This window comes from Phocoena sinus, chromosome 2 (assembly GCF_008692025.1).
Source record: "Phocoena sinus isolate mPhoSin1 chromosome 2, mPhoSin1.pri, whole genome shotgun sequence".
Classification (NCBI taxonomy): domain Eukaryota; kingdom Metazoa; phylum Chordata; class Mammalia; order Artiodactyla; family Phocoenidae; genus Phocoena; species Phocoena sinus.
The window spans coordinates 47,635,863-47,663,735 of record NC_045764.1 but is presented as its reverse complement, the minus strand read 5'-3'; positions in this window follow the sequence as shown (position 1 = coordinate 47,663,735).

Here is a 27,873-nt window from a genome sequence, read left to right as displayed (position 1 = left end):
GCAAGTTAAAGTACACCTTTTTGAAGCAAGGTTCAAAAATTTCTACATTTTGCTAAATATTAAAGAGTCCAAATTATGCCAAAGTTTTGTAAAATGGAAACCAAAAAATTCTATTCGTTTTCCTAGAAATGTCTCTTGATATGCAGGCCTTATATTTTGATAAAGTAATTTATTTTTTATATTTAATTTTTATCTTTTTTTAAAAGCGTTTATAGTCTAAGAAAAGTTGCCTACCCCATCTTCTTAAAGATAGTCTCTTTTTCTCTGGAAGTTCATACTTTTTGCTTTTATTGTAGATTCACGATCCACCTGGAATTATTGTTTGTATATGATGATGTATTACCATATTTTTACTTGGATATCCAATTGTTCCAGAACAATTCACGGAAAACACTTTCCTTTTTTTTTTTTTTTTTCTACTGAATTGTTCTGTGTGCTTGTGTAAAATTTACTGACTTCATAAGTGTGGGTCTCTTTCTGGACTCTACTTTGTCTCATTGGTCTATTGGTCCCATTGGTTTATCCCACACAACACTGCTTAATTATTGTGATTTTATAGTAAGTCTTGAAGTCAGTAAAAATCAGTAGCATAAGCCCTCCATCTTTATTCTTCTTCCACAAAATGTTCTTGGCTATTCTAGGCTTTTTGCATTGTCATATAAATTTTAGAATCAGTATGCCAAGTTCTTTTTTAAAAAAATCTGGAACAGAGCTTGCATATCAGCCCTAAACAGTCTACCTCAGGACTTTTCCATGAGGGAGAAATAAACTGTATCTTGTTGAAGCCGCTCTCATTTTGGATGTCTTTCACTGAAAAACAAACAATCTTACTGATAAAAGCATTTGTTGGCTCTGATGGACCGCTTGCCAAGCCCTGGACCAACTGCCATGGACAGGAATTATGATGGAGGCAGAGCCACCATCTTGGGGCTCCACCAGAGCCCCAAGAACCGATTATGGAGAAGAGATGGATCTCCAGGGAAATCAGGGTGTAAGCTAGAATTAAAAGTGGCTGGAAGGTTAAGGGGTGGGTACCACAGGGTGTATCTACCACCCACCAACACAGCCCCCAGACTAAACAGGCTGGAGGATACGTATATGCCTTGATTGGTTTTGTGTTTGATACCATCTCTTTTTGAAAAGACTCATTTTGTTTGTTTTTGAAAAAACTCATTTGGTTAAAATGTGCTTCTAGCTATTGAGTTGCTTATAAATTCTGAAATACAAACAATAGCACCCAGAACTGAGTATGTGGAAGAGCCCTAACTGCATAGTGTTCCCAGAGGTACCAAAGCACGGTCTGCTGAAGAATTGGCAAGCTGCTGAGCTAGCCTATGGGAGAAGCCAGAACTCAATCTTGTGAGAACAAACTATGGCACACAGCAAATGAGGAAGTCTCAAAAGGTACTTCGTTTGTTTCTTTGCCTGTTTTTCCTTGATTTGCACTAACCAAACAAGTTTCAACAAAAATGGGAAGGGACATATTTTCATATTGGGAAGTTACTATTGCAATCTTAATTTAAAAAGCAAGTGCTGATGGGATGGCCTCTGCCAAATATTTTCTAAAACCCAGAAGAGGGCTTCCCTGGTGGCGCAGTGGCTGAGAGTCCGCCTGCCGATGCAGGGGACACGGGTTCGTGCCCCGGTCTGGGAAGATCCCACATGCCACGGAGCGGCTGGGCCCGTGAGCCGTGGCCGCTGGGCTTGCGCGTCCGGAGCCTGTGCTCCGCAACGGGAGAGGCGACAACAGTGAGAGGCCTGCATACCACCAAAAAGGAAAAAAAAAAAAAAAAAAAAAAAAACAGAAGAAGTTAGGAAACATGGATGTGGCAGATGTACAAAGCCCAGAGTAAAACCGAGGCCAGAGGCCAGTCTCCTTATTAATGCCTGACAACACTGCATGAACATTAGAACTGGAATGTGCTGTTGAGAGATGACTCACGTAATCCAGTTGGCAGAAGATGTAAATTCCTCGGAAATGCCTTCCAGCCTGGGTTGAACTCCTTGCTAGAAGATAGCTGGCTGAGCTTCATGGTGTACATCTACAGGATGAGAATGAGAGATGACGTCAACCTATGAAATGCAAGGCTGCTGAGGAAGATGCTTGGTTACCTCTGGGGTGGATGCTTGGCTATAGCATTCTGAGGATCATGCCCTTTGCCCATCTCTATTCCATCAAACACCAAGTAGTACACCAAGCCCCTCACTTTCAGATAAGGAAACTTGCAAATAAACCCTCTGGGAATTTTTTTTTTTTTTTTTTTTTTTTGCGGTACGCGGGCCTCTCACTGTTATGGCCTCTCCCGTTGCGGAGCACAGGCTCCGGACGCGCAGGCTCAGCAGCCATGGCTCACGGGCCCAGCCGCTCCACGGCATGTGAGATCTCCCCAGACCGGGGCACGAACCCGTGTCCCCTGCATCGGCAGGCAGACTCTCAACCACTGTGCCACCAGGGAAGCCTCTCCCTCTGGGAATTTTTTTAAGTGTGAGATAACTTCCTTGCCCTTGAACAAAAAAACTTCTTGTTTTGTGTTTATCTTGTTTCTTTCCCATGGCTCTTTTTATTTCTTCCTCTTCTGAAATCATCCACCCTAAAGCCCTCCCTATGTTTCAACCAACCAAATTTAATGAACTTAAAACAAACGAAAAATCAAGGAAGGACTTTCAGTGTTGAAGTGTGTGATGGACATGATCGTACATTTGATTTAAAGCAATTAACCTGAAGCACTATCATCAATTTGATGACACTGTTTTAACTAAAGATCTGTCTATAGTGCTCTGCCAGACAAATTATACATGGAATCAAATAGACAAGATCCCAGGCTTCAGATTATAATCCCATGCAGGTTGCTTTAGGTTACTAGCAACAAGTGTTCTTCTTAGGTATCACCCATCACTTCTCCATGTCTTAGGTGCAGATAGATCTGTTAGCACCTCAGCATTCAGGAGTCACAAACCCAAAAGGACATCCTGTAGTAAGGATAGAGACAAGGTCGGGGCCTCATTTCGGAAATGAGACCGTTTCATCCACTTTGCTTCCTTTCTGCCTTCACATGGCCCATGTCACCCTGTAACATGATACCCTTAGAGCCTAAGAGACTACCTTTCCTTTATGAGCTCAGAGTCAAGTTCATAACCCAACACGAGTAGGGGAATAGGACTTTATGGAATGCTATTTTGTACTCCATCTGCCTTTCCTTCTTGCTTTATTGTATTTGCTTCTAATTTGTTTTACTTAGCAATAGAATGTGTATTTTTGTTAATCCCTTTGAATCCTTTATGGAGCAAGGTATGATTTATATTATATTATATTTTATTTTATTTTATTATAATGTGTGTGCATATAAATTTGGGAGTATCACCAAAAGAGGCTTTGGAATCATACCTCCTTGCTTTAAATCTCTTTTCTGCCACTTAGTGCCTGTGTGACCTGGGATGAGTTATTTAACCTCTTTGAGATTCAATTTCTTTACTTGTGAATTAGGACTGAGAATATCTACCTCAGAAAAGGTTGTCAGGACTGAAGGTAGCATAGGTAAAATGCCTTGCACATTGCCTGGCACCCATGTATCATTAGATAAACTTATTTATGAAGCAAGTTATCTGTAAAGTATTTAGAGATGAATCTATCTTCTAAACAGGACTGAGTACAAGCAAGGAAAGCAAAAACCAAGTGGGACTACATCAAACTAAAAAGCTCTGCACAGCAAAAGAAACAACAAAATGAAAAGGCAACCTATGGAATGGGAGAAAATATTTGCACACTACATATCTGATAAAGGGTTAATATCCAAAGTATATAAAAAATTCATACAACTCCATAACCAAAAAAATGTCCCACAAATAATCCTATTTAAAAATGGGCCGAGGAGCTGAATTGACATTTTTCCAAAGAAGATAACCAAATGGCTAACAGGTAGATGAAATGTTGCTCAATATCACTAATCATCAGGGAAATACACACCTGTTAGAATAGCTATCGTCAAGAAGACAAGAGATAACAAGTATTTGTGAGGATGTGGAGAAAGTGAAATCTTGTATATTGTTGGTAGGAAAATAAATTTGTTCAGCCACTATGGAAATCAGTATGGAAGTTCCTCAAAAAAGTTAAAAATACAACTACCATTCAATCCAGCAATCCCACTTTTGGATATTTATCCAAATAAAATGAAAACACTAATTCAAAAAGATATATGTACCCCTATGTTCATTGCACGGGGCGGGGCGGGGGGCAATATAGGTAAAGGAGATTAAGAGGTGCAAACTTTCAGTTCTGAAATAAAGGTCATAAGAATATAATGTACAGCATATAAAATTTACTCAATAATTTGCAATAACTTTGTATGGTGACAGATGGTAACTAGACTTATTATGGTGATTATTTTATAATGAATAAAAGTACTGAATTACTATGTTGTATGCCTGAAACTAACATGTTATGTCAATTATAATTTTTTAAAAAGTTAAAAACAGAACTACCATATGACCTAGCAATCTCACTTCTAGGTGTATATACAAAGGAAATGAAATTGTGATCTCAAAGAGATGTCCACACTCCCATGTTTACTGTGGTCAATGACCAGGATATGGAAACAACCTAAGTGTCTGCTGACAGATTAATAGATAAGATAATGATATATGTATGTGTATCTATGTATGTTTGTGTATAAAATTCCATTGTGTGCATGTACATATAGACACACATATATATATATTTATGAATATTATTCAGCCATGAGAAAGAAGGAAATCCTGCCATTTGTGACAACATGGATGGACCTTGAGGGCATTGTGCTGAGATAAATCAGACAGCAAAGGACAAATACTGTATGATTTCACTTATATGTGAAATCTAAAAAAGCCTAACTTGTAGAGACAGAGAGAAGAATAGTGGTTACCAGGGTCTGGGGATGATGAAGAGTGGGGGGGTTGTGAGAGAATTGAGGAGATGTTGGCAAAAGGGTACAAACTTGCAGTTAAAATATAAACAAATTCTGGAGAGTTAATCTGATTATAGTTAACAGTACTGTATTCTATACTTCAAAGCCGCTAAGAGACTAGATGTTAAATGTTCTCTCCACAATAAAGAAATGAGAACTATGTGTCGTGATAGAGGTGTTAGCTAATGCTATGGTGGTAACCATGTTGCAACATATAAGTGTTGTACACCTTAAACTTATACAATGTTATATGTCGGTTATATATCAATCTTAAAATAATTGGTTCATGATTAATAGGATTGAGCATTTCCTACCAAGATAGCAAGGCTGAATCCAACAATATCAATACGGCCCTGCTTCCTCTGTCCCACTGCAGAAGTGTCAGCTACGTCCATCCCTAATATCTCATGTTGATACAGGGAGGGAGGGAAGTAAAAGAAACAGAGGAAGAGGAGTCAGGGAGACTCCCTGAATTAATCCACAAGTGAATACCCAGCAATTACTAAGCCACTGGGGGCAGCACTATGACCGGCTGCCCACTTGAACGTTCACTGACCAAAGTCAGTCTCAGTATCAGCTGGGAACTTGTAAGGAGTGCCGATCAGAACCTCTTACCGTGGAGGCCAGAAGTCTGTGATGTAACACGTTCTCCAGGTGATTCTTAAACATGGTAAAGTTTGAGAAGCGCTGCTGGAGAATATAATGACAGAAGGTACCTGTAGCTATCAGTCAGTCCGAATGGAACAAGCCAGTGACCCACAGGCTAGATCTAGCCTCCAGGATTATTTGTTTGGAACTGCAAAATAATTTTTTAAATGGCTGCTTTCGCATTTTGAAATTTTGAATTTCCACGTCACCTTGAAAATCAAAAACTGTGGTAAAACTGAATCCTGCATTTCCACAAGGCCACATTTAGCAAGCGTCAAATAGCGGTGCCACTCTTTAGAACCTCTCTCTCCATTTTACCATGGTCCCCACCACTCCCAATTATCGCACCTGGTCTATATTATCCATCTATAGTCCCCATCAGGTCCCTATGGGCATTTGGTTTGACCAATCCTGATCTAGTTCAACTCCTCCACTCCCTGTTCAGAAAAGTAAACTTAGTGTCAGAGAGTTCACGCAAATTCAGTTTGCAATTTAGGAACAGAATACTGTATTACATAAATGGTAGCCATTATTACAATATCACTCGTTAAAAGAAAAAAAGAATTTGGGCCAGGATGCTAGTTTTGAGATGGTTTCTGTATTATGGTTCTGCATATTTTTCTCCTGTGACTTTTCTTGGTATTTACTTTTATCAGGTTCCTCCCATATCAGAGTGCTATTTGGAAAAGGATACACAATGTGATTTGCTGAGTTTCACAGGGAACAATCAAAAAGGCCAACAATTTTGCTCTCACATTGACTGCATTTCATCTTGGTATTAGACAAAGTGTCTCATTTCTGACAAATACCATGACATTCCACGTGTAAATGCTGTGCTTATGTCTGTGCAAAAAGACATTTCTAATATATTTGTAACGTGGATATTTGAAGTGTCCCAGGTGATTCCATTTTATGCAACCAGTTTTAGGAAGCACTGATTTGTGCGGCCCCAACATAATCCAATTATCCTCCCTCTGCCACCCCTGATGGATGACATGGTCATTTTTTTTTAATGTTTTTAAACTGATCTAATTATTGGAGAGTCCTTCCTTATGAAACCGAAATCCACTACCTGCAATGCCTGTTTTCTACCCCTTTCCCTTTGAAAGCTCTTTGGGGACATTTTGCACATCCCACCCAATAGTACCTGAACTGATCTTTAAATCATTTTGCTTCTGAACTGAGATCTATTTTGGCCATCATCCTTAGGAGTCATAATGAGATTTGTCATTTATGAAAACCTTATTCTGTGTCAGGTATAGGACTAAGAACTTTGGATCCCTTCTCTCACATTCTCAACAAGGCAGAAAAGTGGATTCTATCACCCATTCTTCAACTGGCAAAGCCAGAACTGGGACCGAGGCAGTCCCACTAGTAAAAACCTTACTGGCCTGGAACAATTTGGTGGCCAGAACTGGGCACAATATTTTTTAAATTGGGAGATTCCTGGTTTAGAACACTGTATTTTCAGGTTTAAAGTTAATGAGTAAAGCATTGCATAATTTGTTTTAGACTCAGTCTCATATCTGACTGATTGGAAGATGAACCTTGGGAGATGTCAGGAGCAGCTTGCTAAATGCATAATCCTTCGCACGCATCCACCTGAAAATGCAGGGGTTGGGAGATTAGCTTGTTAGGTCCTTAAACACAAGACAAGAGTCCTGACAGAATAGGGGGAAGGACAGCTAAGTATTCATTGGTGAGAAGCCTTAATGAGGGGCTGGGTAGCAGACACTACACATGACCTTTGACCATTAAAATGTGGGCTGTATTGGGGAATGTAAAAAATAAAATAAAAAATAAAAAAAAAAGTGGGGGAAGGGAAAAGAGCCTAGATTGTTTTGTTTGTGTTTTGGTTTGGGCTTTGATTTTGTTTTGTTTTTGCTAGTCCCTGTATCCCCTGCATTCCTCCTCCATCTTCATTTTAAAAATAACTATAACTTAATGCAATTTTAATTTAAAAAAGAACATAGCCTATAATTCCAATGAATACCCCTCAAAATAAAGAATAGGAACTACAAGGTGGTCTGGCGTGTTCAACTAACCTTCATCTTCTTTTGGCATCTTATCTTATACGGGAGGTGTCATGAGACCTTATACACTCCAGGTATGTGCTTGGAGCTTTATGTCTCTTTGTTAATGTAGTGACGAGTTAATTCCAGAGACCTCACAGATTTCTGCTAGAATTTTACTTTATGGTACTGCATCTCTGGGGACAGTAATTTTATTGGAAATGCATTTCTGAGATGTGAATTTTCACTGTTTAGAGAAAAGAGTCAAGTCTGTTGAACATTTACCTTCCATCGTAAATATTATTTCAAATTCTGTCCAATGACTGTTTCAAGAGAAAATTAAATGTGAACTCCAATTTATGTTTTTCTTTTTAAATGGCTTACACAAATTGATTCCTTTTTAATTGAAAGTTATTTGGCTTGATTATGCAACTTCCATAACAATAACAAAGTCAGTTCGAAATCACTTGATTTAATTCATGTTTTGCCACTCTGCCGTTATTAAATTAATTCACCTTCTAATAAAAATAATTCCTAATGTTCAGAAAATACAGACAAGTAGAGAGAAGCTTTATTAAGATCATCTGTATTAAAGTTAAATCCTTTTTTCTCATTAAAGAAGACACTGTCAATTTAATTAATTCACATTAATCCCCAGTTGACATTAAATTCATCTAAAAATCTACACTTATATAGATTATTAACACTAAGGCATAAAAATGTTTTAAATGATTAATATATAGAAGAAACACATTTCTAAAGATTCAAGTGATTATATTTTAAAATGTTCTACAGATGAACTAACCTTTTGAGGCCATGTTTTCAGTTTTTCAAATACTTTCAATTTAGAAATATAAGAAATCAGAAACATACATTTCCTAGAGAAAAAAAAATAGAAAAATTTTACTAGGATATGATTTAGAGCTTATATTTCCTCCTAAATTAACTTACAGTAATCACAGCATAAAAATTGAGCCCCGGGCTTACCTGGTGGCGCAGTGCTTGAGAGTCCGCCTGCCGATGCAGGAGACAAGGGTTCGTGCCCCGGTCCAGGAAGATCCCACATGCCGCAGAGTGGCTGGGCCCGTGAGCCATGGCCGCTGAGCCTGCGCCTCCGGAGCCTGTGCTCCGCAACGGGAGAGGCCACAACGGTGAGAGGCCCGCGTACAGAAAAAAAAAAAAAAAAAAATTTATGCCCCAAATTATCTTTATATTCACATCATTAAAATTCTTATTTTGAGAGACAGTTCTATTTTGTGAAACTTCCTGATATTTTATTCCTTTACTTTTCTAGAAAAGGGAAATTAGTATAAGGCAGTCAATAGTTCACCTCCAGCATTCTTTAATCATTCTAGATTGTAAAGCTATTTTATTTTAAAACATCTTTATGTATGAACTTATTTTAATTGGGCTTTTAGAACTGAGCCTAATTATAAGTACTGTATGTCAGGCGGCATATTTTTATTCTGGCTTTATCAATCTGTTTTCAGGCTATAGGTCACTTCACAAAGAATGTCATCATGTATGTTAACACTAATTTCAAACTGAGTTCTCATCTCAAGTTTATGCAAATCAGCCTTCTAAAAGTTTAACTTCAATTCATCAGCTCCTTTATACAGGGCTCAAAACTTCTACCAGGGCAAGACAAGCCAAACAAAATAACTGTCCTTCCAAAGTACACTGACTTAAAGAACTGAACTTTCACATCAAATAACAGCAAGAAATAGACTTGTATTTTATCCAGCTTTTCAATTTAATGATAAGCTCTAGACCTAATTAATAGACTACAAGATGCCAATTTTCTTTATTTACCTTTTTTGTCTCGATAAACATGAGTGTGCTTGAATGGACACCTCTATTTTCCTTAGGGTTTTAAAGCTTTCTTTCATGTGTGTGAAAAATAGCTAAATATGTCAGGGTTTATCAAACAGAGCCTTGTTTTTTTGGCTGGTCCCTTTCACCTTATCTAGCAAACACATTACCCTCTCCATCAAAATGTGGCAGTGCAAACACTGCAGTAGGCCCGCACACATAACCAGAGCTACCTTTAAACAGCCTCCAGACTTTTTAAACTCAGCTAGAAAGCTGATTAGGTCCCAGATCTTGGGCATTATCTTATTTTTGATAGCTGTGCTATGAAAAGGCAGTAAAGAAAAAGCTGTCTAATAGGAAGGCAAGTTAAAGTGTCTGCTTACTTAAGAGCTGCACTTGAAAGGAACGCTAAAAAAGAGAACTGTGTAAACTAGTTTAACTATTTGCAAATCTCAAAGGGAGCAATGTTTAAAAAAGAATGTATATATGAGTTAAAGGAGAACCATGATATTCCCTTAAATGTCAGCATTCACATACAGGAAACAACAGATCAGCATGTTGTGTTTTCCTTCCTGGGGACATTCTAATATCTTTGTTTGACCTTTTAGGCAACTTTGAAGCTATTATTAGTCCAAATACGAGAAAGTCACAGGATCCTTCTAGATCTATGGAACAATCTTGAAAAGACATATAGGAAGTTGTGCTTATCTCGCTAAAGTTATCTTTCTCTGATCTAAGAGTAAATTAATTAAAATGTGAAAAGATATTTAACACTGAAGCTGAGTTTAAACAACTGAGATTCACTTTTTCTAATCAAATAGATCAATGACACATGATATTTAAGAGGAAATATTTTATGCAGATCAAAATTACAATGCGATATCATCTCACACCGGTCAGAATGGCCATCATCAAAAACTCTACAAACAATAAATGCCGGAGAGGGTGTGGAGAAAAGGGAATCCTCATACACTGTTGGTGGGAATGTAAATTGATACAACCACTATGGAGAACAGTATGGAGGTTCCTTAAAAAACTAAAAATAGAACCACCATATGACCCAGCAATCCCACCACCGGGTATATACCCTGAGAAAACCATAATTCAAAGAGTCATGTACCACAATGTTCACTGCAGCTCCATTTACAATAGCCAGGACATGGAAGTAACCTAAGTGTCCATCAACAGATGAATGGATAAAGAAGATGTAGCACGTATGTACAAGGGAATATTACTCAGCCATAAAGAGGAACGAAATTGAGTTATTTGTAGTGAGGTGGATGGACCTAGAGTCTGTCATACAGAGTGAAGTAAGTCAGAAGGAGAAAAACAAATGCCATATGCTAACACATATATATGGAATCTAAAAAAACAAAAATGGTCATGAAGAAGGTAGGGGCAAGACTGGAATAAAGATGCAGACCTACTTGATAGTGGACTTGAGGACACGGGGAGGGGGAAAGGTAAGCTGAGACGAAGTGAGAGAGTGGCATGGACATATAAACACTACCACATGTAAAATAGATAGCTAACGGGAAGCAGTCGCATAGCATAGGGAGACCAGCTAGGTGCTTTGTGACCGCCTGGAGGGGTGGGATAGGGAGGGTGGGAGAGAGGGAGACGCAAGAGGGAAGAGATATGGGAACATATGTCTATGTATAACTGATTCACTTTGTTATAAAGCAGAAACTAACACCATTGTAAAGCAATTATACTCCAATAAAAATGTTAAGAAAAAAATAAGAGGAAATATTTTAGTGGATGAGCAAAAACATGCCTGTTTTGGAGGATCTTAACCTTGCAAAATGTTCAGCTGTCAGAAGTTCATGGATTTTTGGTGTATGTACAGAGTGGAAACAGACTGTCTTACACCACGGAGCAGGTTGAAAAGAAAAGATGTGAAAGGGATATGGAATTCTGATTTAAAGAAATGAGAGGTGTGGTTCTAAGTGGCAAGGTCAATGTTAACACGTGTAAGAAAACACCAGCTCCTGTCCGGCCTTGTTTGCATGATTTAGTTTGGGGAGTGACATAAAATGAAAACTATTCATACCTGAGGTCCTGTGATCTAATTGTAACAAAAGCAAGTCATATTCTATATCCATGTCAGATAACCTAAAGAGAAGGGGGAAGTGCTGTTAGCAGCCTTTCAAGCGCTCTGGTTTCACTTTAGCTCTGATCTCAAGTTACTCTCTGAAGTGGCAAAGGATCAGCTCAAAAACAAAAAGAAAGATATTCCAAAGTTGAGGTAATGCTGATACTACTCCCAATTGAAATTGGTTTTGTCTAAATTTCAAAAGTCAACATGTGGACAAATCCAACCCCCCCCAAAACTTTATTATTTAATTCCATTCATTTTCACATCAAGATTCTAATTTTTAATTGATATTCTAACCTATTATCAGGAAACATTGCTTTCTGTTCAGCTTCAATAGTCTAACAGAGGGCAGTGCCTGGCACATGAAAAAAGCATATCATAAAACCCATAGGATGTTAACATATGCTATGAAGGACTTAGATACGTAAGACAAAAATGAGGAAGGGCGTGCTGGCATCCTTAGCAGAGTGGCTGGAGAGCTGTTTGCCTTTTTACAGACTTTTGGTGGAGTCTTCCTGTGATTTGATGTACAAACGCTTCAGTGGCGTACCCACAATTCCCTGGAGTGGCATTTTAGCTTGGCATTTACATAGAAGGCTACTTAGTGTGTCTGGGGCCTAGGGAGACAGAGAGAAAGATAGTAATCGCTTTGCCCGTTTAGGGACAATTTTGCACTTCAGTATAATGCAGATTTGAGCACAATGCCTAAAAAAAATCACTTCAAATTTACAGTTTAAGTTTTGAGGTCTAGTCATAATAATTCAGGTGACCAAAATTAAAACTATTGTTGTCAATAGTGATATTAGTAACACAGTAATGCATACTATGGGCTATAATAATAGCAGATGCAAATCTAGATATAAGTACATGGCAGGTACTGCTTTAAGAACTTTGCATGTGTTAACACACTCCTTATGGCAACCCCTGAGGCAGGTACTATTATAATTTCACTAGATGAGGAAACCGAGGGAAGGAGAAATGAAGTAACTTGTCCAGGGTTGCACAGCTAAGAAGTGACTAAACTTCAAAGAAGTTCATTTGTATATGTGTCTGGTGTGAGCATGTATTAATCACGGTAAAAAAGGAGCCCCTTGAAAAGAAATAGGACCCAATTTATTTGTCTCCTCAGGAAACAGGCAACATGTGAAAGTATTTTCTTCCTTATTAGGGGTAATGTACATTTTATTAAAGAAACCTAGTGGTGGATGGCTTTAAAAGGTTTATTTTCAATGCAAACCAATGCAAAACTAAAACATTTTGGGAAAATGGTTGCAAGTTGATTCACAAGGTATCTCAAAACTCCTTAGCTCGAGTGATTAAAATGTGTAGATTTGGTTCATCACAAACAAATTGGCCTTTTCTTCACCTTGCTTGACCTGCCTTACTACACCCGGCTGCCCATTGAGTCACAGATAAATATTTCCTTTGTCGGCCTGCCCTTTCTCTTTCTCTCTGGGTATTGTGTCTGTACTGACTTTTGATAACAGCTGTTTTTCTCAGCAGAAAGATGCATCTCCTAGAGTTTTGCAAACATTTTGGTTTTTTGTCATCAAACATCATCTAAGGGTAAATAGCAACATCTAGGGATAAAAATAAGTTGCTGAATATATTATTAGCAATGAAGGTTTACCATCAGGGTCTCCAAAGCTGCTCCAAATATAAGGGGCATTTGATAAAAGGAAATATTAACTGGAATGGGAGGCGTTGATCACCCTGGTTAATTTCTTTACCATCATTATAAAGTGCACAATCAAGCCAAAAAGTACACTTTTGTGAATAAAAATACGCAAGAATGAGGAAAAATGAATGATGGATGATGGATGGACAGAGAAGAAAGTTTTAATTATAAATGTTGGAATCCCTGCCATCACCGGATATATAATTTTCCCCCAATATTAACCTGAGCTGAAGGGGAAAAAAACACTTTAAATGTGTTCAGTTATTGGGGGGCAACTATCCACTTAACATCTTTTTTATTAAATGTTATTAATCCCCACCTTAGTGCAGCATTTTATATATATATGTAATTAACCACTTTGGTAAAGATCTTCCCATCTAATCTAGAATGACAAAATGAAACTCTGATGGACAAAGAGATACATAATAGTGCTAAGGTTGCCTTTCCAGGCTTCGGGAGTCATTCCAAGAGTTTCTAAAGGACAAACCTAAAAATAGCAAGCACAATAAACAGCATCTCTATTACTGGAAAATAGCACACATTTGAAACTGCACTTTTACACACACATACATACAAAAAACCATTGCTAACCAGAATAATAATAATCCAAGAAGATGAACAAAAAATATATCCCATTTTTATTATAGCAAAAAATATATATTATTTTTCAAGCATAGTTAATTAGTAACATATATGTGTACTCTGTTGTTGTTAGTTTAAAAAAAAGTCAAGGGGAAGTCTCCTTTTTTAAAGAAATCTCGTAGGAAGTAATTATTCATTGGTCCTTAAGTAGGTAATTCTTATTTCAGATCACAAATTTCAGAACCACAAGGATGCTCCCAGATCATTGAAATTATTTACTTGAAAAGACACAAATATTAAGAAGTTTATTCCACACACTGAAGAGTGTATCACTTATTTAAAAAAAATCTTTCCTCACCCACAGGGGTACGGTGAGGGGGGTTGGGGGATAGAGAGGTAGTAAAAGTCTAGTCTACTGCCAAAGGACATTATGAACTAATTCCCAAAGCAACCTCAGGAGAGTGCAAAAGAGCCACTTTGTCTGCCTTTCTACTGCTGCCACATCTCAAACCTGTTATTGAAGGAAAGAGAGCAAAAGAGAAGAAAAGAAAAGCTCACACTATTCGACATTTTCACCACCGCCACCCCACCCCCGTGCCACCCTCAGTTAAGGAAATGTTGGTCCAGCCACAAATTAAAATGAATAATCTAGTCACACTTAGGGAATCAGGGCAAATAAAGATTGTGTGCCCTGTAATTACACAAACTGAACCATCTCGGGAGGTATTTAAAATATTTGGGGGTTGCAGGTTTCTTGGCAGTAGTTGTTCATTGAAATCTCTTACAGGATTTTTTTTTTTTTTTTTTGAAACCTAGTCTGTGATGCAAAACCTGCTGTGCTAAATTATGAACCAAAGGCTTTGGGGTGGGAACAATCAATCAAAATACCTGGGGTAGTGTGTAATGTGCATGCTCTTGTCAGCATGAACAGGCTGCCCCTGAACACAGTCCCCCAGCAGGTTAAATAAATATGATACTATAGACAAACCGACAGGATCACACGGCTGCATCAATCAGCTGTTGATAAAATACAGTCTTCCTTTAATACACGCTGAGAAAGTTATTTAACACTTACAAAACCTATATCCATTTCTTGTCCTTTTTTTTTTTTTCTTTTTTTTTAATCTTCTTTGAAAGTGCAACTCTTAAAGGGCAAGGGGGAAGAAGATGCACGATCCCGGGGGAAGGAAGAAGAGATAATGACACCAAAGAAACAGTGAGGCACAGCTATTAATTTGGGGGGATGGGGGCTACAAGTAACAGCGGTTGAGGGTGGGAGAACTGGCCAGAGGGTCGGTGAGAATGCAAACCTCACTTGAAGCTTTTCCACGGATTTCGAAAAGGTGGATGCCTTGTTGAAACTATTCCCGCAGTGAAACCCCTGATGCAAAGCAAACCCACGTTATGGCAATTCCGTTCTTATTTCAGCTCATTTCAGCTCGGCAGTTTGCTGCATCTGGAGCACATGAGGAACTATTCTGTATTAATTGGGGAAAAAAAGAAATGGAGAGGAAATCATTTAAAAGTGGGGAGCCCCTAGTGAACGGAAGAGAAAAGTGATCCCATAGAGCTGGTGGTAAGGGGGAGGTGATGGGTGACTCCACAGCGGTGACGCTTCGGGGGGTCAGTCAAAGGGAAATAGTTGCCCGGAGTTCGCAACCAGGGGGTTTTGCCTGCGTGCTTTGTGGCTTAACAAGCTCCCCGCTCTGATCAAGCACTCCCCTCTCTCCACTTGCAAACAGACAAAAATGACAGGGGTTGGTGCCAGGACCCAGGCTGAGCTGTCATTTCAGTCGATTTTGACTTTAACCTTTCTCTGGCGTCTCGCACGCCGTCGCCCTGCCCCAGTTTAACCCCGGTTCGTCCCCTTGTCGCGCGTGGACCTGCGACACTGCGCGCCCGTGTCGGGCCAGGAGGGGAGTGGCGGGGTGCTGGGCATGGGGATGGCGTCGTCAGAGAGTGGGAAAGCCCCGGGCCCACGCTGACAAGCTATCTCTTAACAAGTGAAGATTAATGTCCCATCTAAAACTAAGCTCTCCTAAGTGCTGTCGGTACAACATAAATACTGAAAGTGAGGAAAGGCGTCGCCTGCCACTCAAAATACCGATCTTTCCCAGCCTGTTGAAATAACTCGCCCGGGCAGCTGGAGGTGTTGACTGCCACGTTTGTCAGCGCGTCGCGCCTCCCCGGACCCTCCTCGGCGGCGACCGCAGCTCGGAAGTGATCCAACCTTGGCGGCGGCGGCCCGGGTCGCGCCACTCTTCCCGCGTCCACGCGCTCCCTCCCCTCCGGTTTTCCCAAGACCCACGCCCGGGCAGGGGCTGCACTGGCGATCCAGGGCCTGGAGTCCGAGCGACCTGAGATCACTGCAAACTGCCCCCTGCGCCCCCAGCCCCACCTCGTCGCTGGATCGCCCGGGCGGCCTTTGCCACTTGAGTGCACGAGGGTACAAATCGAGACCCGAAACGCGCGGGGACGCGGCCAACCCGCCTGGGCAGGCCTCCCCGAGTCCCCTCCCAGACGCCCTACCCAGCCCCAGGTCCAAAGTTGAGGCCGGTCCTTTGGTCAGGGGGCGGGGAAGGATGGAGGTGAGGACGGAAGGTACGGATCCGGCCGCCCTTGACAGTGATTTCAATCCCCAAAACTTGCTTGGGGTTCCCTCTATCCCCGGGCGAAGACCCCCTCCTGCGGTGGCTGCACCGGGGCTGCGGGGACTTGAGAAGGCGCTGGAATCCTTGTAACCTTTTTGGAGACTTTGCGCTTTCAAGAGCTCTTTACCTGAAACTGACACCCGCAAGCACTCTCCCGGGGCCTGCTGGGCAGATGGAGCGGCAGGGCCAGGCGGGGCCTGTTGGCGAGACACGGAGACATTTGTCATGGGTGACCCGGAACCTCGGCTTCTGAGCCCACGCCGGCGCGGAGAGGCCCGCGCTAATGTAATAAAGCGAGAGAGACAAGAGGAAAGGCCTCTCTTGCCCCGGGGCCGCCACTTGCCCACTCGGTTTTACTGTCAGGGCTGGTCGAGGCTGTGGCTTCATTTCATATTCCATTAATATTTACAGCAGCTATTGAATTTCCTATTACAAAGTTCACCATACACACTGCTAATATGAAATTTTAATAGTATTGTGCCCATTATGAAAAGTCCCACCATTAAGAAGGGAGGTGGGAGGGTCCTAGGGAGAAGTTGCCCTGGGAAGTTATCTGCCACTGAATGCTGGAAACGCCCCCCGAGTAGTTAAATGTATTCATTTGCAACTATTACCATAAAGATGTGAACTGGTGGGCATTTTATCAATATTGTAATCAAAAATGAGGGAGGGAATGGAGTGGGTAAAAAAGATCGCTGGTTAAATTGAGTTTGCAAAGTTGTGTGTGTTGGTGCTCTGCCCTCACTTGGAGATGCTTCTCCTCTTCCGCAGCTGGCGGCCTCGGGAGAAGGGAGGCAGGAACCAGCAGAACTTTGCAGGTGGTACTGGGTTCTGGCTGCAGCCAGTCCTAGGTGGAGGCTGCTAGGGCTGCAGGGCTGGCAGGGGTGTGTCTAGGGGGCCTCTCCTCCCGGCTTTCCCCACCCCCAGCCCGAAGCTCCCGGAGTTCCCAAAGCTGCAGTCCGGGTGTGGGGTGGGGGAGGGGGCAGGGAGGGAGGATGGCCCCAGGGGAACAAAGTCCCGCGAAGAGCTGTGAGAATCGCCTGTTTGAAACTTTTCAGGATTGCCATCCCTAAGGTCAGGTGGTTTTCCTGGGAGACAGATTGTCCTGGGAAACGAGGTTCCTTTTCCCTGTTAGGTGTGACACAGCCGAGGGGGAGAAATGCTAATCTGGAGTGAAAAAGGGAGGAGGGAAAGGAAGATGGAGAGAGGGAGAGTTTGGCCTGGACAGTTGGAAGTGCTGGTGCACAAACCTGACCCCAAAGTCCAGCCGCCTAAAGTGGTCCAGAGAATATCAAACCCCGAGGCTCCAGGGTGACCCACACTGATTCATCGGGCCGGGTTTCTCCCACCGGCCTCTCAAAGGCCGCGCAGTGGAGCGGAGCGGCGGGGTCAGGCGCGTGACAACAGCCAGCTTTGGCTGGAGGCGCGCCTTCCGACACCGACGCGGAGGGAAAGCACCTTCCTCTGCAGCAGCTCACAGTCACGCCTCGTCGGGGGCGCGTGGGGCGGGGTGTGGCTTGGGATACATGTCCACCTACCCGCCTGTCCAGTCCAGGACCCCCCCGTGGCCCTTCCACCGCAGGTACCCACGTGACGCGCGCGGAGGTGTGTCGGGCCTTCCGCCTTTATAGAACTGTAAGGACAGTCAACTTCCCGGGAGAACCAACTGGTCTCCAAGCCTCTCACCTTTTGCACTTAACATTGTCCTAGGGTGGATAGTTAAAATGAAAGGAATGGCATACTTACTTTATTAGTTGGGGAGGGGGCATGTGATGTAATTTGTCCAGTCTGCACCAGGCTTTCATACCCCCTGCCCACCCCCATCACACCATCCCCTCCCCACACCCCTGGGGTGTAAATTAAGACACTATTTTGAGAGCCACAGTGGTGTCTTAATAAGCTTCATTTCTGCAACGAGAAGACAATTTCTGAATCTTTAGGTCACTTTTCAGCTAAAAGAAAGTGACAGTGCCAGAAGGTAAAGATGGGAGACATTTCCACAGAAAGATCTGGTGTTGATTTTTCTCCCTGGTTTTTAAAAATTATGACTATTATTAGTGTTCCCCCCATTTTGTCTGCGTGTGTGTGTGTGTTTTACAGCCTCTAAAATGTGTCATGCTGTGTCACATCCTCTGTGTGTGTTTTTAGAGAACATTTGAATAAAAGGCTCAATGCCAGGTATTGGTGACACAGGGGGTGGAATTTTCAGCCGTTCCACAAAGCATTGGCCGCCTCTATTTGCATAAGGTCAGAGTAGTGCTTCTGATAGAACTTTAGCAGCATCCCTGTCTCTTAGCAACACCCTTGCACTCTTGGTCCCTGCATTAAATTGACTGGTCCCTTCCTTTTCTTCCTTTCATTGGGAGGCTTACAATAAAATGCCACCCTTCCAACCTGTGCCTGTCACCCAGTAGGTCATCTGTACCTTCCCCTCCCCCTCCCCTTGCCTTCTCCTCCCCTCCTCCTCCCCTTTCTCTCCAGCTCCAATTAGACAATGAGAAGATTTATTTGGTGGATTCTCCAAACTGTTTCATTTTATTGTGTTAATTAATATTCTCCCTTTGTTATTAATAAAAAGCCCTCATAAACAGAGGCGCGATAAGGAGCAAATTGCCAACACCTGCCCAACAACGGGCCTGGAGAGGGGGAATAAGGCGAGTGGAGATAGAGGGAGCAAGGTTTGGGTCAGCCTCTCCATCCATTTAGTTGATGCAGGGTTAGGCGCAGCCTGGAAGCCCCTGAAGCGCTTGGAATATGCCAGGCAGCCCTCTTGGCTCTGGGATGGGACACAGTGACAGGATCCAGATGCTGATAGGTGGTGTTAATGGAGGGTCACGTTTGGACAATAGTATCCATCACTTGCCTCCTGGCTCTTCTGTCACATGGAGTCATTTCTGACTACTCCATCACTCAGATTTGGGATAGATTCAATTATTGCCTTCACCCTGGCAACAGGATATACAAATCTATGCCCAAAGCACTAAATAATAATAATCATTATTATTATCATTACCATTATTATTTTGACAGCAACTTTCCTCTTTTTCATTTTAAAAGAAGAAGAAACCCCTAAGTGTTCAAAAATCCCTTCCTATTTTAGCCTAACAACAGCTGCCGAGTTACTCAAGCCCCCCAGGATAATGGCTGCTCAATTAGCACAAAGAAACTTTTGTTTGAATGCCTGAATGATTATCGCTGATTTTTATAATGTTATCAGTTACCTAAATTAAATAGTCCCTGGACGTTTTCAAAGTTTTGAAAGTTCAACTTAGAGAGGGTCTTTGAGCTATCTTTAAAAGTACATGGAAAATGTTTCTTCCCTTTTGAGAAGTGTTTGCAACAGAGTAAAAACGGGAGTTGTATCAAAAAAAAGGGGGAAGTAGAGGAGGAAGGGGAGGCAGAGAAGAGCCCTTTATATGATTATTGTTCATAAAGTTAAAAATTCATTTAAATCGGATTAAAGATGACAAGAATTAAAATCCTGAGAAGCTCTGCCGGAAGGAACTGGGAATCAGAGGGATATAAGGAGGGGCGATGCTGAAGGTCCCTGAAATTCTGTCTGCTTTCTGGTACAGAGAAACTGACCCCCTTCTTAGACTAGGAGTGCTTTGTTTTCTGCCACATATTACTCATCCCCTTAAGTGGCACAAATAGGAAGGTAAAACATTCTGCTTTTCCCTGATATTTTCACAAAACCCCGGCTTTGCTTTCTCCTCTCTTCCTCCTCACTGGCACGCCCTGTAATTCTGGTAATTTATTGCTAGATAAATTTGCAGGTAATGGGGTCTGAGAAAGGCAGTCAGGGTTAAAAGTCAACTAGCTCCTCTTTAATAAGTCACTTGTCATATTTCTTCCACTATGTCAAGTTTGCTAAAGAAGATGGACAGGAACTGACGGGCGGCCACTTGAGTTTATTATTCCAAGCCTCAGAAGTGAGGAAAACCGTAAAAAGAGATGCCCCTGCGCTTCTTACAAAGGGACTGAAGCAGCCTCAGCCTTCCTCAGAGTTCCTCATTTCATCTTCCTCGCCTCACTTTCTAGTTCTTCTCCAAGCTGCCTGGAAGATTTGTAAAGATAGGGGAGCAAAAATTATTTCTAGGGACTTTGCCGAGTTTTACTTAAACTCTCCTTACAAATTTGTCCCCTTTCCCCCCTCATCAGTACCTTCCTTCTTATTCACTGCCAAGTGGTGATTCCTTTCTCTTTTTTTCTCTCTCTCTTTTTTTTTTTTTTTTCTTTTCTCCTCCCCCTGCCCCCGTCACAATACACAACACCTCTGCAGGGCAATTTCACTTACAGGTGATGGCTCTGGTTTTAACTTTCTTACAGATGACCTTTCTTATGTTTACAATTATTTATTTTTTTTCTGGGGTGTTGCTGGTGACAGCTTCACATACCTTCTCCTTAAATCTCTCTATTCTCTTTCTTTTCGGAAGGATGTACGGGAAAGTTTGAGATGTGCGATTTTTCTTTACTCTCAACAATTTGCTATTTTCACCACAGGTAGAAAGGACAAGAACATGTAAAAATCCATGAATTTTAAGCATATTTGAGTTTGATTCTGGAAGACAAATTAATATATAACTCAATTCTAGAAAGGAAGAGAGAAGAAATAAAGAAATAAAGATTGATTCTTACCTGTTAAGACTTTGCCAAAGGCAAGAATGGGCACTGAGCTCAGTTCAGTTTGCGTTTTCCTATCGCCCCAGCAGATTTGTAAGGATTCCCAATTTACACAGACCAAGCCAGGGGGGTGATTTCGTTTACAATTTCTCTCTCCCATTTTTTTTCAAAAACAAAACATTAGAGGAAGGTTTTCCATCCTGAAGGCTAAAAGTTTTTTATATGTTAATATTTTAAGAAAAGAGTCCTAGAATTCCACAAAACTTCTAGCTGATGCCTTGCCAATGGACAGGCATTTGAAGAACAATAATTTTGCTTTTTTAAAGTTCTGAAGCAGTTTAAAACAAAAATAACACAAATAAATGGATCTCTGGGGAAATATGGTTTTATATTCAAGGTACTATTATCACAAATGGCCCATCATGACAGAAAAATAAATAACATCTCTCATTCTATTCATCTTGTAACTTCATACCACACAGATTTTCTATTTTCCAGGGGCCTATCCCACTCATTCCCAGGGCTCTTTACATTTGATGTAAGTTTTGCAGGAGTTGCTCTGCACACGGCGGCGAGCACTCAGGACTTGCTTTTCAGGCTCAGTTGTTTTTCTATGAACTTTCTCCAACTTCTGTCACAAATTTGCAGTAAAGGTCTGTTTATACATCTGAAACAAGTTGTTGTGGGGAGGCGAGGGTTAACTGAGAGTTCCAGAGGGAGAGCAATTAAAGTTTATAAAAATCAGACACACTTTGACATGAGGGGATACATAGTTCTGCAAGAAACTTCTAGTAAGAGATTGGATTGAGGTTGGGAAAACAAAATTGTGTTTGCACTAGTCTGTGGCACGGGGTGGCGGTGGAGGGGAAGGGGTCATAGATGTTCAAGACCATCACTCCAAGAAACTGCCTTTCTACGAGTTTGGGGAGTTGTTACATTTATCGGATTCAACCATCAGGCAAGCACTTAAGCAACTTTTCATACACCTGGCAGGACCCAGCCCTCCTTCAAAGGATGGAAATAGTGAGTGACAAACACCAGCTATATCTCTGCAGTTTATCTGCTCTCTCTACCTCCTCAGTAATAGAGGTCCAGAGAGTTGTTCACTTTTTATTTCCATAGATTTTTTTTTTTTAACCAGGAGGGGGAAGAGGGAAGAGAAAGATCTGTAGGTTTGTTTGTTTGTTTGTTTGTTTTAAGTATTTGCTATAGTGTGCAAAGTATTACTGTTAGAAAGTTTTTTGTTTCTGGCTTTGATTGAGCTCAAAACCTGCAAATTAATGAACTTTGTAGGAAGGCTTGCTTCTGAAACTACTAACGATGTCTTCTCTAGATCTGAGCGATAGGAATGGAATTTGGATAAACATCTCTCCCTTTTGGGAATCCATTGCCCCCCACTCTTTTCCTCCTGCATTTCTCCAGATAACTGCCCCCCTGGAACCCAACTGGCGTCCTCAGACCAAGCTCCACTTGCATTTGGGGCGCTGGTTTTGTGTTCTCTTGGGGGTCCTCCATCCCACTGCGAGTTCAGAGCAGGGCAAGGCTCTGCAGGTCTGAGCACTCACGGAGACAGAACTATTTTCCACTGGCGATGGGTGATGAAAAGCATCTGAAAGGCTGCCAGGGAGAAGGGGGATGTGTTCCCCACTCTGCAAAATCAGCTCGTCAGCGGGACCCTGAGCAGCTGTTAAGACTGCGGGACTGACTTAGCAGAAACCCCAAAAGGCGCATCTCCCACCTGGTGGAAAATAGAATTCTCTGCTTGATTTCCTTTTTTCTTTTCGGTTTTAACTAGGTGAGAAGATGTAAACTCAGAAAAACTGAAAGTGGAAGTGTGTATGGGGCACAACACAGATTATAGGAGGAACATCCCTATTCTCACAGAGGTTCAGAAAGAAACAGAACCCGGGGAGGAGAGAAAGGTGCAGATTTCCTGCAGATAATCAAAAAACGCAAAGTAGCAAATTTGCGCGGAGGGGGCTGGCGCGAATCTTCTGGGACGGTCGGTCGCAGCAGTGGCTTGACTCTTGGAGGAGATGGAGGGAAGGTCGGAAGCGGGCGCGGGCGGCGCGGGGAGCGGGGGCCTGGGCGTCTCCATCCCCACGCGGCCGCTCCCACCCGGCCGAGCGCGCACATTCCATCCCGAGTCGTGCTAACACCTATCATTTGAAGCCGTCTTCGCTCTGTCTCCCAAACATCTCGGGCATTTTTTATTCCGCTCGCAGCTCTTTCTTGAGTTCTCCGTGTCTCTCGGCAACTTGTCATAACCTGTAATAAAATGCCCTTTCTGGCGGGAGTTAAAGTCCAGAGGGCAACCGTTCTATTTCCAACTGATGGCCGAGAAAAGGAGACGCGGCCGCCTCCCTTTTGCCTGCCTCCGGGTTTAACTCCTGCGGGGCCGGCCAGGGACACCGGCCCCGCGCGGCCTCCTCTGGCCTCGGGCTCCGAGGTCACCGGTCGGGGGATTTGCCTCCCCAGCTCCCGGGCTCGGCCCCGCGGCTCTGGGAGAAGGTTCTGGGTCTGGAGGCTGCGCGAACACGTGCTGCTAAGGTGTGTTCCTCAAAATGAGAAAAGCCTCTTTGCACTTTTTAGTTAAGTTTTTAAGGGGTGGGGGGCTTGGCCAAGAGGAACAGAACAGAATGGGGACAGATAGAAGAACGGTACCCAGGTCACTCCCGCCAGCATCCCATGAGCTTTTCACTAGGCTGGTTATTTAACTGGTTCAAACCATCTTTAATTAGTACCATAATTGTTTTCATAAGCCTGAAATCAAAATAGGAAGATTTATTCAAGATTTCCTACCCGGCATGTGAACGTTAAGGGTTCACACGAACTGCCATTTCATCTCACCAGGAATGAGGGAGAGCAACAGGACCGGCGTCAGCATCCCACCCCTGCAAAAAGCAGGGAGATGGTGTGTCCCGTGTCCCGCAGGCCACCCAGGTGGCCAGGTACGAGGTCTTCCTAGCAACAGTGAGTGCCCCTGAACATGACCTCCAGCTTCACATCCTTCTGAGGGGTCCCTAATCCCCAGGTCTCTGGAACACCCCTCTTTGCCACCATTATGTATTTAGAAAGAGCTGCCCCATTTCTTCTTACCTGACTACCCCCAGAGAAGTCACCTTGGAATACCCCAAGGTGGCTGAGGGGAGTCAGGGTGTCTCCAGCCATTTTTCAATTTGTCTTCCACCATTTGTGACAGAGGAGAATCAACATCTGCGATGTCACCCAATTGGAAAGAGGGATTAGGGGAGAAGGTAAGGGGGGAGATGTAACTGTGAAAGGGGAACCAAAAACTCAGCAGCTGTCTCCCTGGCGCATTATTTTGTCCTGGGTTTATTTGTTTAAACAAGGAAGTAGGGAGTTCCCTCATGAAGATGATGTCCGGTGTCATGGAGATGGTCTCCTCCCTGACCTCTAGGGCCCCATGTCCAATCCCAGAACTCCTCTTCAAAGACCCACAAAGGAAGAGTGGCTATGAGATTATTCTCATCCAGCTGTAAGGCAGAAACATCCTATTCTTAACTTACCCCTAGGCATGCTGTCCTACCTCCTCAGAGCATCCCCAAGAGACAGGTGCCCTGACTCTGGCCTGTGTGACTGAGGTTCCAGACTTCCTGCACCCTTCCCTCTCCAATTCACACACTCTCTGCTAATTTCTTTCTACACTGGGAAGTTAGTAAAACCTTAGAAACAATATTTTTAAAACCCAAACTACATTTTGTTCCTTAAAAGAAACCTGCAGAAATTGACCAGCTGAAATCTGCAAGTGATTTCCTTTTTTTGGGGGGGGTTGGGGGGTGGTAGAGAGTTTGTGTCATAAACTGTGATAAGAGAGGGAAAGTAGGAAGATTTGATTCGAGAGTCTGGGTTATCTGATATTCCTCCACATAAAAGTCCATTCTGTTCAGTTAAGGAAGAAAATGTATTTCTGTCTTCTGCATCAGAAAGCACTGGTGGGACATAGTGGGGAGAAGTTTAATACATCTAGGAAAACTTAAGCAGTGGAGACTCTTTATCACCCAAAGAATAAAAGTTAAGAAAAAATTAGCAAGACACAAATGCTTGTTTGAGCAATCATTTAGGAATACTCTACTGCATTGTTTATTGCAATCTCCCATTTCTCTTTATTTCTCAAGGTTGATCTGTGAGTCTCTAGTATAACCTTTGATGTGGGCATCTTCAAGTGATAGTTTGCCATCAGCCATTCAGGAGCTGCTGCCTTTATGAAGGTGAAGATTATTGTCCCTTTTAATCTCTGGACAAAGCCAGAATCCTTTTCCCCATGTGTCCTACTTTTATAGAGACTATGAGGCTGTAGATCCTAGAAACGGTATTCGTTTAAACCCCTGTTCTGAAATCCTCAGGACATATTTGAGGATCCTGATAATTATAGTCCCATTCTCCCCACTTAGCTCATAGACTCTATTCAGAAGGAAGCTATTTGGGAGCATGTAAAAGCCAGTACATTTCCTGATGCACAAAAGAAAATGGTGCTTTCTGCCCACTGCCTATTTCCACTCGAAAGTGAATAATGCCCCAGTTACCACCAGGCCTGACTTGATTTATCTTGGTTAATAGGATTAACGTGTCAGCCCCTCTCAAGAATTTCCAAATGCAATCCGGAGTGTCACTGACTTGCTGGTGTCTTTTTTCCTCTCTGATGGGCATAATGACGCACCTACAAGCAGAGGGCCTTTGTCCAGTGAGAGCAGACAGATTATCTGTCTCCAGTGAAATAAGGCGTGTTGCGGGGCCACCTTTGCCAAGACTCAAAGCCAGAACCCAGTCACTATAAAATAATTGTGTCACTACCTCACCAGTGCACTGTTCGTGTTTCATTTATCTTTTGACTGTAATTGAATGGTTGAAAAGCAAAAATGTAGACAAATTCCAGCTGTATTCAGATCTGTTTCTTCCTCCACTACCTCGACCCATCATTAGATACTTTCCCTCTCTGCGCAGGAGGTCAGAGTGTATAAATATAAATTGCATTTTGCATTACTTCTAGATGAGTGAAGCTGTCAAAGCAATAATATGAGCTTTCAGTTCCACATTCTACCACTTCTTTCCCATTTTTTGGCCAAGAGGTCATGTGCAAATTGAACGTGACAACCCAGAAGACATGTCCAACAGACTTATATTGTTACCCCACTCAGCTGCCTGGCTCATAACAACATTAAACCCACATTAGTCTCCAGCCTCTGCCAGAGAGGAGCTCGTAAACTTGGGACCCAGCTTTCTCAAAAATTTCACTTCAATGGTGACATTTCATCTGAAAGTCATAGGCAGCACTAACCTAAAATATTTTGCAGCCAGGATTCATGAGGATGTCATACTTAGAAACACCAAGCCAGTGTAGGACAAAGAACAAGATAAAGAGCTAAGAGCCCTCCAACACACACACACACACACACACACACACACACACACACACACACACAGGAAAATGTACATGCTTCTATTTGAAATTATGCAAATTTTCCAGAATCCAATAGCCATGTGGTTAAAATCATTTTTGTTGTTGTTTGAACAATGAAGATATCATTCAGGGAGTCACCTTAAAATATGGCTTGGCCTTATACCCTTATTTGCAAGTTATGCTTAGCATTGTTTTAAAAACCCAATTGCTCAACAAAAATTAAAGTTCTAGCAGGTTATTATCACCATGATTAAAAGATAACCCTTCTAAAAAAAAAAAAAAAAGATAACCCTTCTCAAACTGTATTGTAATGAAAGAATCAGGAACTTCCATCAATCTGAAGGAAGCCGAATGGCTCAGAAGATTGGTAATTGGCTATCGATGTGACCCGTTCATGTCTTGCCCAGATTGCAGTTAATGGAGAGCTGTTGTTCCCTGACAGGGTGTTTGATGGTTTCTAGGAAATGAGTGGCTGTTTTCATTCCTGTTCCAAATGGACAGGTGTCTACATCAGAATTGGCAACCTGGTTGACACGCTCAAAGAGTGGCCAAAGAGCGAATTGTTTGTGGAGAATAAACTTCCCTCCCTCCTGCAATGCCTGTGCACACGTGTGCGTAGGGAGGGGGCAAAATGGAGATGCTGGAGGAAGAAAGATTGATTCAAGTCCATGAAGAGTAAGCAGGCTGAAGTCCTTTGGTTCTGAGTGGCGCGGTGTGCAACTGCATCTCTCCTGCAGCTTTTTCTTGGGCTTTACCGCATTGTGCTCTAAATGCACAAATAAAAAGCCATGAAAGACTCTTAGACTTATCAGTCTCAACAAATAAAATGAACCAAGAGTTTTTTTACACTTTGTTAAATAAGCATCATTTTCATATATCTTTCTTTTCTCAATAAAATGGACCTCTTTTTGGTTTTTCATCCCCTCCTCTATAGGTCAGATGAATTGCATGTGTTTAGTTCTGAATGTGAGGTAATAGAAACTGCAAGAATCACACCTGGTAATACCTGGTCCAAAGTAGGAAGTATTGCTCTTCTCCTTAATGGATAATATTATATTTTATTGTATTATACCTAAGAGAAGACCATCACACCTCTAAAAGTATTTATCTCTCCTTTCACTTTACACACAATCCCTACAACCCCAAGTTATTGTTCATGCAAATGATTTTTACTTCCTGAGTGTTATTCTAAAGCAGTACACGAGTCATATTCTTAAGAAAAATATGTCATTGTAATACTCCGAAACTCTGATGTCCTTTTATTGTTTAACATTTACTTCCACAAATATCAAAGTTGTTTTAAGTTTTGGAAAAATATTATTATTATTATTATTTTTGCGTTACGTGGGCCTCTCACTGTCGTGGCCTCTCCCGTTGCGGAGCACAGGCTCCGGACGCGCAGGCTCA